Source organism: Pleurodeles waltl, chromosome 7 (genome assembly GCF_031143425.1).
Source record: "Pleurodeles waltl isolate 20211129_DDA chromosome 7, aPleWal1.hap1.20221129, whole genome shotgun sequence".
Classification (NCBI taxonomy): Eukaryota; Metazoa; Chordata; class Amphibia; order Caudata; family Salamandridae; genus Pleurodeles; species Pleurodeles waltl.
The window spans coordinates 697014037-697027440 of NC_090446.1; the positions used below are offsets into that span (position 1 = coordinate 697014037).

A 13404-nucleotide genomic window follows, 5' to 3' on the forward strand; every position below is an offset into this window, starting at 1 on the left:
ATGGAAGTGCTAATGTGAGAATTTTAGAGAATTTGAGAAGAGCACTTTATAAATTAAAGCCCTCTCTGAGACCACCACAATTTGAAGCCTAAGTTATTTGGGAGTTAGTAGCCAGACAACAAGAGAAGTTAAAAATTGAGAGAAGAATGAGAAAAGCTGACAAAATGTTGCTAGAAGCAAGATGGGACAATGATCAGAAATTTTGAAGTACTGAAACTTTACAGGGTATTGGAATGTATCCTGCAATCATGCATGAGAAAGAGGAAAGTTATCTAAAGACAAGGAAAAAGAATAAGGATCTTGAAGAAATTGAGTCAATGTCAGATGAAGCTAAGAAGTTGTTGACTTATAATAGTGACTCAGATGAAAATGAATTTATAACACAATTATTGAGAAATCGTCCCCCGCTATATGCAGCACATGAGGCAAGTTCAGGTACTAATGTTAGTCCAGGCGCACCACCTCCAGTTGTGGTAACACAGAGTCAAGTACAGGTTGCAACTAATGTTCCTGCTATTGCTGTAACTCAAACTCCAGTGATTCAGACTGTAGCACAGCCTATAGTTTATTCTACAGTTTGCATTGTGAGTTCCACAGTGAGTATTAGAGTACCAGTGGCACCACAGATTTTTTCAGAAACCAATGATAGTTCAGATGGAGTCCACACCTAATTCAATGGCTCCTGTGCAGGTTGTTAGTCAAACTCAGACAAAGCCAAGTTACACTCCAGAAACAGTAACACAAATGAGTTCCCCAGTACTTACAGGTCAGAATTCTGGAGTACTCTACTAGAGAAATCAGAATGTTCCATCAAGCCCAGAAGCATTAACAGTTTCTGTCACAATTGGCCCAGTTGTTCCATTGTATGCCCAGGGGAATAATGAGAATAATGTACAGAATCTTTTTAATTCAAATGCAGAAATGGAGAAACTCAATTCTAATGTGAAAGTTATAACTCCAGTGAATCAGATTTTTGACAAAACAGGTCCGCTTATAGATTTAACTTATTCCAGGATTTCTGATATTGAGATCTAGAGTAATTTCTGATGACACCTGAGAGAGTAATGGGTCCACTATGTATTACTCCACAATGCGTGCCCAATGTAAATAAAAATGTTTCTTTCGAAGTCTTGACAGCTCAGCAGTTAACAGACTGGTTGGAGAAAGTGAGTGGAACATCAGCAATGAAAACCACTGCTGAAGGGGAAAGAACACTGCACCTATCAAGATTAAAATTAGAATTAAATGAAATGATGGAGGGAACACTTGAATTAAATAGAATTGGCTTGTATAATGAAGATGAGTTATGTTTCATGTGCAAATATGTTACAAATAGAGCAGGACTGGCACATCAGAAATGATCAGTACTTGCAGAAAAATATGAAGTGGATATTGAGAAATCTAAACCATTGAAAAGGAGTTACAGACTAGAATTTGATTCAAAAGACATTGAGAACATGAGATCCCCTGTAATGAAAATTCACATTAGAGAACTAACTCAAAGTATTCTGACACGGGGAGCATTAGATAAATGGGAAGGCAGATGAGTAAAGAAAAGAGATCAGAAGAGAAAAGAGGGTTTGCAAATTTGAACTCTACTGATACACAGCAGATTGATAGCCCAGTTAAAATATTAACAATGAGAGACATTCCTGGAAAGAATTATGTTCATGTACCTTGGAGCAGGAGTGACATTTTATCATTTTCAAATCATTACCCACGATTGAGAGAGAAACCAGTGGAATGGTACCAGTAAACAGATAGGTTTGTAAAACTCACAAAATGTCTGTGGGAGGATTTAAATACTCTCTCAGAAATAGTGGTCCCTGCTGATTTATGGGTCAAATGTAAAAGGAGTGTTGATTGGTCGACGAGAGAACCTCCACGAGATCCAGTTACAGGTGCACCATCTCCTGAAGTAATGAAAAGCTAGTACAAAGTGATTGAATTTTTGAAAATTAGAATTTTCCCTAAAACTATTGATTGGCAGAGAATTGATAGGACAGCTCAAGAAGCAAAAGAGTCAATTCATGCATGTTATAAAAGGTTGTTGCAGGCATTCAAACATTACAGTAGCACAGAAACTATTGAGCCCAAAGACATGATTCATTTCATGTTCAGGTTTGTTGAGGGATTGAGACCTGAAGTTAGTAACATGCTTAAGATTCATTTGATTTGCTGGCAAGCAAAACCGGTTGATGAAGTATACAGTTACGAGACTGAAATGCAGCAGAAGAGAGTGAAAGAAAAGGCAATGGTGATGAAGATTGGAGCAGCACAATCAGGGATGCAGGAAATTCCACAACAGGGAAACATGCAAATGGTTCAGAGTCAAGGACACCCAGAGGCAGCGGACTCAGTGGTTTTGGAAATGAAAATGGACATCTTGTAGATGTTGATCTGAATACTAATGTTAATTCAGGTGATATACAGACAATGCAGATGATGTTACCTTGTCACGCTTGCAGTGTCGAGGACATTGGAAACAGGAGTGTCCAATAATGGTACAGGAAGGTGTTGTGCATGCAGATGAATGAACATAATCAATTGGCAAATTTGAGAGGGCAGATATTGTGGAATCCTAATTTAAATGTTCAGAATATGCATAGTCAAATGCAGATTTCACAGCAAATGCAAATTCCCCAACAGCACATGCAAGTGTCACGTTTCAGGTACCACAGCAAATGCAACAGCAGATGCATATGATGCCACAGCAGCAAATGCAAATACCTCAAGCTCCAATGGCACAGCAACAGATTGTGGCTCCTCAGCAGAACATGGGTCAAAAGTTAAGTCAAAATAGTCAAACATGCATTACACATTATCCCCTACACAGTGAGGATGAATCAAATGATGAAATTGTGAGTGAGAGTTTGGATGAAGAAGAATGTGTGCTAGCAGCTTCATTAGAGGTGGATCAGAGTGGTCCTTATGTAAATAGAACAGTAATGGGTCATGATGTTTCTTTCCTGGTCGACACAGGAGCGACATGCTCTACTGTCAGAACTGCAAATAGTGATGATGAGGAATCCTGTTTATTAATTGAAAATTGTAATTTGATTAATGAACAGTTTCCATTTATTAGTCTTTATCCTGCATTTACAGAATTGGACCTGCCAATTGATTTACAAGATAGTTATTTAAAAAGTTTGGGATCTTTCAGAAAAAGATAGTGGTTTTAATAAAGGAGTTGAAACAGTCAAAGTCACAGTGAAACCTAATGCAATTTTTTCTAAAACTCCTCAATATCACATGGCACCAGATGTAATTGAAGGAGTTTCTACTGTTATTGCAGATTTTTTTAAGCAAGGAGTCTTGAAAGAAGTGCTGAGCAGCCATGTAATGCACCTAATATGAGTTTGCGAAAAGCAAGTGGGAAATTTCGCATACTTCAGGATTTGAGAAAAAATAATGATATTGTGGTCAAACGTTGTCTAGTGGTACCCAATTCAGCACTGATTCTGTTCCGAATTCCATGTGACGCAGAATGGTTCACAATAGTGGACTAGTCACAAGCATTTTTCTCAGTGTCTCTACATGAGGATAGCCAGTTTATCTTTTGTTTTAAATTCTGCAATCATATATATTGTTGGTGTAGGATCCCACAAGAAGTTTCAGAATCCTCATCGATTTTTAATCAGGTTTAATCAAGAATTTGGAATCAGTACATTGATGACTTATTAGTTGCTTCAAAAACACAGGAGGCTTGCAGACAGGATACTATTGTCTTGTTGAATCTTTTGGGCGAGAATGGACATACACTGTCCCTGGCAAAGTTACAGTACTGTCAAAAAGAAGTGAAATACTTGGGACATCAAATAGAGAAAGGTGCAAGGAAGGTGTTCAGAGAAAGGGTTACAGCTTTTTTGCAAATTAATCCTCCTGTTACACAAAGAGATGTCAGTATGTTTTTGGGAATGGTGAGTTACTGCCGCCAACGTATTCCCAATTGTTCTGTTATTTCCATGCCATTACAGAGATTGACCCACAAACATGTAACTGATCCAGCCCCCTTCGACGCAGCTTGCATGAAAGCTTTTAGTGAGCTGAGAGAGTCTGTGCAGAGCACCAGCTCTGGGAATGCCTGACTACACAAAGCCATTTTTATTGTTTGGTCATGAACGTGATTGTTGTGCACTTTCTGTCTTGACACAGTGTCAGCGACTGCCCCATCACCGGGAGAACGAGATCTCAATATGTCCCCCTTCTCCCCGGCAGGACAAACACCATCCCTTTAAGGGAAGTTTATATTTCGAAGAGGAGGAGCGGCTAGAGGATAACTTCCGGGTACTGTCCCTGGAGTCAGGAAGAAAAGAGGGGTCACACTTAGAGACGGCGTATTCGCAGTGGTAACGCGAAGCAGAGCCAGTAGAGAATAGTGCTGAGCTACCGGAAGAACAACAGATGCTCGTACATCTTCGGGGGTCGACTGGAGTTGAAGAAGAGGGTGGGAACTGTCCCCTTTGCTGTAACCCAGAGCAGGAGATAATGAAAAGGAAGCAGCCCGAAGCAGACTAGGAGACCACTCAGGAAGCTGCTTGCCGTGGTGCTGCATCATCTTTCCATGCTTCAGGAGGAGCGTGGCTCCGTCAGGTGTGTGGCCGGGTGCGGGGACTGGAAAAGACGCTTGCGGCTATCTGACCTCCCCAGTAGTTCTAACAAAGAGAAATCATGAGGTGGAAAAGGGGGATCTGTCTTGCATATAGGGAAAGGCGCTGAGTATAAGCCTTACTACCCTATTGGGGCAATGTATACATTTCTTTATATTCTTCTTTTTCCTCCAAGACCTACAAGGGAAAGAAACCTTTCTTTTTCCACCCATTCTACCCCTTTGAGTTTCATTGCACATTCATTGTGTTTATGGAGCTGGTATCAAATTAAGAAGGAGAATCAAATACTCATTAATACTTACTGTGCTCCTCTCAAGGGAACGGCAGACGGTCCTCCTTCTAGGACCCTAGAAAAGAAAAGAAAAAGAACAAGCATTAATCTTCATCTGATGTTTATGTCAAAATATCTTGAAAAGATAAATATGAAAAGTGCAATCCCTAATTAGAATGGGACTAATTCCTAAGAAGCGCTGCCAAAGCATAACAAGTGCAGCCGTGACTCGGATTCACCATCTGGTACACAATGGAAATGTTGTACAACAGCTACAGTATGGACAGAGATGGCTGAAATGGGTGCTAGAAAAACACATGGCTCAAGTAGAAATAGATAGAAAGGTCTTCACAAATGCTGTTCATTCCCAAGAGGAGAATATGACCAAGATGGCTGAGATTCAAGGACAAATGATGTCGGGACTAGAGCAGACTAGAGCAGGAACCATCCCTGCTCCTTTGGTGCCACTACAAAAATTAATGTCAGGGGAAGACCCTATTGCTTTCTTCCTGAATTTCGAACGGGCTGCTAGGGCCAGTGCTTGGCCTATGGAGAAATGGCCATTTTATCTGGCTACACTCTTGACGTCCAATGCACAAGCAGCTTATCAGGTCGCCACTGCGGACGGGACATCTGCCTATGCCGATATCAAGAAGGTGATACTTGATTGATTAGGCGTGGACGATGAGACTTACGGGTTAAAGATCAAGAGAGAACGAGGACTACCAGGTGATACATACCCCAAAAATCCTTTTTTTTAACCTAAAGGATGCTGTCGACAGATGGCACTACTAGAGAAGAGATCATGACAAAGATATACTTAGAACAATATATAGAGACCTTACCCTATCAAACCCAAAGGTGGCTTCAACAACATCCCGGTCTCACGGTAGAACAAGCCGTGGGTATGGCTCCACCCTTTGCACGGGTTCATTACCAGGGTCCGCCAATTGAATGTGAGAAAACAAACAACCCAGTGACCTCCGTACAATCAAAAGCTACCCGAAAGACATCCTGCCACTGGACTGCTACGCTTTGAATGTGGGGAATGGGGCCACATAGCTAGATTTTGTAAGAAGAGGCTGAAAAAGCAAGAAGAAGAAGAACCAATGGATGTCAGTTATGCTCTCCGTTCCATCTTATATACCCAAAAAACTGGACACATATTCTACGAGAATCTACTAGTCAATCATAAATGGGTCCCTTCCCTTTTACGCTCAGGGTGTAAGCAGGCTGTTATTAGAACAGACCTAGTCCTTCTCTCACAAATTCTTCCTAACCGAACAGTAGCCATTCGCTGTGTACATGGGGATACCAAGACTTATTTACTGGAATGCCTAGACCCGACCAACCCTAGCGGGCAACCTCATAGGGTCGAGGTGGGGGTTATGTCCTCCCTACCTGAATTCCTGATCCTAGGGACTAATAATCCTTGTTTCCTAGAACTATTGGAGCAAAGACTTGACCCGGTCCAAGAAAATCCAGAAGGTACAGAAAGAAAACAAGCAGCCTATGGTCAACCAGAACCATGGATCTTAGTCAGATGGTTCTGCTTTGCCCAAGTAAACGACAACACATTTCAAAACGCTTGGCAAGCCGCAGAGGAGACCCAAGAAAAGACAGATCCACCATTTCCCCATTTTAATATTAAGAAAACGCTACTATATAGAGTAACAGGACCTCAGGATGAGCCACAACTCCTAGTCCCTTTGGACTTCTGAGAACAGGTTCTTTTTTTTTTGCTCATTCACACTTGCTGACTGGACACAAATGGAAAGAGAAGACTAGCGAGTCTTCCTAAAATACTTTTATTGGCCTGGTATTTATGCTGACATCAAACGCTGTTGACAACAGTGTGAGATCTGCCAGAAAAATAACCCATACTGACCCCCCACCGGTGCCGTTACAACTCATGCCCATACTAGGGAAACCCTTTGAAAGAATTGGAATGGGCCTGATTAGTCCCCTTCCTCACACACCCCGTGCGTATCAATATGTATTAGTCTTGGTTGATTATACTACCAGATACCCGGAAGCCATTCCCTTGAGGACCGTTAATACAAAAAGCTCTGTTGGATATACTCTCCCTCATGGGGTTCCCCCGGGAAATACTTACAGACCATGGTACCCCTTTTGTCTCCAACCTAATGAGACCAGTTTGTCGACAACTGGGTATAAAACAATTAAGGACATCAGTTTATCATCCGAAAACAGATGGTCTGGTGGAGAGATGTAACGGCTCCCTGAATTTAACCATGAAAATCTTTTGTGTGAAGATGGGAACAACTGCGATCAGTTGCTTCCCTTGGCCCTCTTTGTTCTACCTAGTCAAACACAAAGCAGTCTGGGGTTCTCGTCCTTTGAGTTACCCTTTTGGAAATCACAAAAGAGTCATGGGAGAAAGATGACGGCAAGCATGCTGAGGCTCTTCTAGAACATGCTACTCAGTTAAAGTCCTGCCTGGGAAAACTACGGGCATTGGTGCAGGAGAACTTAGAGTAAAGCCAGCAAAAATAAAATGTATATATGACAAAGGAAAGAAATGGAGGACCTATGATGTAGGGGAATGGGTGCTGGTATTCTTATCTTCATCCGCTAACAAACTCAAAAGCGAGGGGAGAGGTTCTTTTAGAATAGTCGGAAAGGTTGGGAAGATGACCTACCATTTGCAACGGTCTAAAAAAAAAGAACAAATATACCATATCAACCTCTTGAAAAATGGTTAGGACCACTCCCTAAAAATGTGTGTAGCTTGCCTGCCTCCAACCACTCTTGGGGAAACCCTCATCAATGAAGACCTGACCCTCAAAATGAGAACACACCTAATCGAAACCCTAAAAGTCTTTGCAAACATATTTTCTGAACTGCCTGGAAAAACCCACCTAACCAAACATGCCATCCCAACCCCAGATGGAGTGATTATCAGACCAAAACCCTATAGACTTCCCAAAGCACGCCGTAAGCCACTCCAAACAGATTCGACAACATGTTACGAATAGGAGTTATAGTATCATCTATCAGTAACTGGTGTTCTCCCATCGTTCTCGTTCCAAAACCTGATGACAGTATGAGATTCTGCATTGACTTTCGAGCCATCAATAAGGTGGCTGAAATGGATGGGTACCCTTTGCCAAGAGTGGACAAGCTAATTGAGAGACTACGGGAAACTAAGTTTATAACCATCATTGATTTAACCATATGGTATTGGCAAGTGCCATTGAGCCCTCAGGACCAAAGAAAAAATGCATTTTCCACTCCATCTAGTCTGTACCAATTTACTGTCCTTACCTTTGGCCTACACGGTACTCCTGCAACCTTTCAAAGACTAATGATACTGTACTGCAAAATCATCAGGCATACTCCTTGGTCTATTTGGATGATATAGTTGTGTTCAGCAAAACCTGGGATGATCATTTATACCACCTATCTCTGAGCTACAAAATGCCCATCTACATATTAGCACCAAGAAGTCCAGATTTGCATACAGTAAGGAAGTACTTAGGTTATTTTCTAGGGGATGGAGGTATAGAACCACAAAACGAAAAGGTTAAGGCAATCGTCGACCCACCCTTCCCTACCAATAAGAAGGCTGTGAGCGTGTTCTTAGGATTTAATGGATATTATCGCCATTTTATACCGCGGTATTCCAAGATATCAGCAACCCTTAACAGACCTCCTGAAAAAGGTCAGTTAGACCACGTGTTTTTGACCATCCCCCAGCAATATCGAGAGAGGCCTTTGACAATCCCAAAAAATCTCTCACTACAAAACCTGTCCTGTTGTCCCCTAACTTTGACAAACTGTTCTTGGTGCAGATGAACTCTTCACACATAGGAACAGGGGCTATATTAGCTCAGAAAGATGAGAAAGGAGACGAACATCCTGTTGTATTCATTAGTCGTAAGTTGTTCCCTCAGGAGCAGAAGGACTCCACTATGGAGAAGGAATGCCTTGCACTGAAGTGGGCTGTGGAGAAACTATGATATTACCTGGAAGGGACACATTTTCTTATCTATACAGATCATGCACCCTTGAACTGGCTACATAGAATAAAGGACATAACAATAGAATATTTTGTTGTTTTTTGGCATTACAACCTTTTAGTTTTGAGGTACTGTATCGGAAAGGCAAGGAGCAGGGCATTGCTGACTTTTGCTCATGTTATCCTCTTTTCCCCAATTGGGAAAATCCTGGGGGGGAGATGTGTCAGCAACTGCCCAACCGCAGAGCGAACAAGATCTCAATATGTCCCTCTTCTCCCCTGCAGGACGAATACCATCTCTTTAAGGGAAGTTTACATTCCGAAGAGGAGGAGTGACTAGAGGATGAGGATAACTTCCGGGTACTGTCCCTGGTGTCATGAAGAAAAAAGGGGCCAGATTTGTGGCAACCAGAGGCAGAGTCAGGAGAGAACAGTGCCGAGCAACTGGAAGAAGAACAGATGCTCTGACATCTTCTGTGACCCAGAGCAGGAGACGACAAAACGGAAGCAGCCCAGGAGAGGCTAAGAATGCTGTTTGCTGTGGAGCTGCATCTTCCCGCTACGCTTCAGGCGGAGCGTGGCTCTGTCAGGTGTGTGTCCGGGTGCGTAGACCGGGAAGGACCCTTGCAGCTATCTGACCACCCCAATAGTACTAACAAAGAGAAATAACAAGATGGGGGGGCTCTGTCTTGCATGTCCGGAAAGGGGCTGAGTACAAACATTACTACCTTATTGGGGCAATGTATACGTTTCTTTATATTCTTCTTTTTTACCTCCTATACCTAAAATGGGAAAGAAACCTTTATTTTTCCCCTATTCCACCCCTTTGAGTTTCAGTGCACATTCATGGTGTTTACGGTGATGGTATCAAACTAAGAAGGAGAATCAAATACTCATTAATACTTACTGTGTTTCTCTCGAGAGAACAGCGGACGGATCTCCTCCTTGGAACATAGAAAAGAGAAGAAAAAGAACAAGCATTAATCTCTATCTGATGTTTATGTCGAAATATCTTGGGAACAATAAATATGAAAAGTGCAATCCCTAATTAGAGTGCAACTAAATCCTAAGAAGCGCTGCCAAAGCATCACACACAGGTACATGGCGGTGTAATTTGTCCCGTAACATATTTTGCAGCTACATTGAATCCGGTTGCTGCTGCATTACCAGGCTGCCTTAAGCAGGTAGTTGCAGTTGGTCTGAGTCTCACTCAGTGTGAGAGCATTGTGATGGGACATCCTTTAACTGTACTGATCCCTCACTCAGTTGAGGTCTTGCATACCAAGACCAAGACTCAGTACTTTCTTAACAAATGCCAGGCAGACAAAGTATGAGTTGCTGATTTTAGGTTCCATGAACATCACCCTTAAGATGTGCACTGTGCTTAATCCAACAATCTTGCTACCTATAGACAATGCCAAATCTGAAAATGTAAATGAAGTTGAACATGACTGCCTAGAGGTTTCTGAACTGTGCACCAAACCCAGACCTGATATTCAGGACACACCATTAGAGGGAAATGATCAAATAATGTTTGTTGATGGTTTCTTTCTAAGAGATAATGGAACTCTGAAAGCTCAATTGGCAAAGGTGTGTGCATCCACAAATCTGAAATGGTCAGATGCTTTACCATTGATTCTAATGAGCATGAGAAGTACACCTGACAAAAAGAATGGACTCCCCACGAGATCCTGATGGGCAGAGCAATGAGATTGCCAGCTGTTCCTGCAAATGCACTTGTAAACATAAAAGATGACTTGGTGCTGGATTAATGCGAGAGTCTAGCTGATGAGGTTTGCTCTTTGTCTCACCAGGTGGAAGCAACAGCCACGCCACCATTCCAAGATCAGTGTCATAGTCTCTGAACTGGAAAATTGTAAACTTTAAATCACTACTGTCATTATTGACTATTAAAATAATGTAAATCTCCAAGATCCATACTTACATGGCCCAAGAGTTGCAGAGATTTGAAATAGTAGATGAAAACCTTGTCGAGCCCCCCCCAGCAGTTTTGGTCTTCCTTCTGCTACAGATTGTTTGCAGCATCACTACTCATCATGCGTACATTGATTTTTATCAACCTTTCACTGTAACTGTTTGTTCGTCTCTCCTTCTTGCAACCATGACATTGTTGATGGGTCTTGGTTGCTGGATGATGACGTATTCCCTTGGTCTGAGGCTGTTAACAGAGCCAAAGGATGAAAGGTCCCACTAACTGATTTTAGGGGACACATGGACAGCAAAGGAAGAAGGAGGAAAAGAAAGAGAATTGGAAGCAGAGTGGTCTACCCTCTGCTACAGCCGTTCTTCGCCTGCCATAAAATAGCCCTGGGTCTCGGCATCGGGTCAGCATCCTGTGATATGGGCAAATCACTTAGGGGCTCATTTACAAGCCCCTCTGCGCTGCCATAACATCACTTTTAGAGCCAGTCTTGCAGTGCACACTACAAAGCCACATTTACAAGGCCACTTAAAGCCACCCTGCATCGGTTTTCATTGCCTTGTAAATATGAACTGAGGCAACTAAGCGTAATTCGCCGCACCGTACAGCACAGAGGTGTGCCACGGGCTTTACAGTGGGTGTTCCCACATAACACCCTGGCATTTGACACATTCCCAGATTTCTGAGGTTTCATAAATCTGGGAATGCATCAAAAGCCTACGCCTCCCCAGGGGAGGAGTAATGGAGGTGCAACGAGGAGAAATACCTTTATTTCTCCTCGTTTTTCCTTTTTCAATGTGTGCTGCAGAAAGAGAAACACACCTCTCCTGGTTGTTTTTGTGCAGGAAGGTGCCCCTCCCTGCACAAAAACAATCATCCCTGCAACGCATTGGCACATGGCAGCCCATTGTGCGCCAGCACAGGGTTAAAGGACAGAGATGAGCAGTATTTTGTAGATACGGCTCTCTCCTGCCCTTTTATTTTGACGCAGGGCAGCGCAGCAAGAAGGCTTGCAGCTCTGCCCTGTGCCAAAAACTAGTAAATATGCCTCTTAACCTTCGCTTACCTAGAAAAAAAAATAATGTGTCCTTATGTGATTTGTAACTGGTGTTCGTGTAAAGCTCTCCAATACTTTCTGGTCGAATTTGTGCTATACGAAGCACATAGGGAAGACAAGCACAAGTTGACCCTACAATCCTGCGCCCCACCACGTCCCCACACTTCCCACCGTCCCGCTGACACTTTCTGCTGGCCCAGAGAAGGCAGAAAATGACAGCCTTTGTCACCAAAACGTAGGAATACTGCTCATCAAAGGACCTGGGTATGAGTCATTGCTGCTTACATCTGTGAGTTTGCTAAACCACAGGTTGAGATCCCAGCATGGCTCAGGCAGTATTTGAGCACTCTGACGTCAATGAAATAAGCATCAATTCAGATTGGATAGTAATAATTGTAACTACAATTGTTCTTTGTAAATCGCTGTGGGTAAAAAATCCATGTTATGAAAATATTGATATTGTACGAAAATGACAATGTCTTCAAACTTTGTAAAGGATTTTTTAAATTGCTTGTATTTTTGCTCAGGACATGCAACAACCCTGCCTCCTTGTCCTTTAATGCCAAGGCCAGGGAACAGTTGGTAGCATTGCTGATGACATTACAGGAAATAACACAACATGACCGCTCACCTCCACGACATCACTGGTGATACACAATTAATATTGTGAAAAACACGGAGCATGGAAAAAAATATCTGTCATCAGAGTGTTGTCAGAAACAATCTACCAGGAAGTTCATTGTGCCATAATTTCCCATTAGGCAGTGACTCACCTGAACCCTCGTTTAGATATTGAAGTGGGCTGCAGTGAGGGGTAATGACGGAGGATCCAGGAGGTGACACATTACCACAAGGCATTACCAGAGTATTTAGTGAGTGGTCGAAAGGAATAATCTCTGGTAACCAGATTTCCGCCACTTGATAATTTAACAACCAGTCTATAGAGGGTACTAATCCATGGCGGGATTACTGTAAGGTGCTGCAGTACATACCAGCACCAATTACATATAAAGTAGTAGTAAAAATGCCTTTTAGCCCATTCACTGGTTGTTTTTACTGCCCCACTGGTTTTCTGTCAATCTATTAATAAAGTCTAGGCTTTAGCCATAGGGATTGCTCCTTCTGTCTACCCTGTGTACCGTTACTCTGCCACTGGAGTCTGAAGCAATATAAATATAAATCTTGATTACTCAGTGAGTTACCCACTCACCTTTGACATCTCTTGTAATCTGCAGGTCACATGTTCAAATGCTGGCTCCAACAGTTCAGCCTTTCATCCTCTTGAGATTGATAAACTCTGGGCTATTTAGGTCATGATTGCACATTTAGGGCTAAATTTCGATTCTTGTGAGTCAAAGGTTTGCGCCTGGGTTGGAATTAGCAGTTGTGTGATAATTATCACGCCTGCTGTTTCCCCCCTGACAAATTTTAGCAGGTTAAATCTGCCAACATTTATTGAGGGAAAAGGCATGGGAAAATGGCAAAAAACTGACGTAGTTTGTTAAATAGCAGTTCTGCATGATATACCTCATTTCAATGGTG

The 13404-nt window shown here is 42.4% G+C and overlaps 1 long non-coding RNA gene across 1 annotated transcript in view; it reads right to left on the reverse strand.

Moving 5' to 3' along the window:
• The window catches only part of LOC138247305 (uncharacterized), a 228836-nt gene that overhangs the window by 11935 nt on the left and 203497 nt on the right, over positions 1-13404 (reverse strand). Inside the window, exons 2-3 of the long non-coding RNA XR_011194424.1 lie at positions 9771-9807; positions 4913-4957 (exon numbers count right to left, since the gene is read on the reverse strand). This is a non-coding gene — a long non-coding RNA (uncharacterized lncRNA). The remainder of the gene's footprint in view (positions 1-4912; positions 4958-9770; positions 9808-13404) is intronic.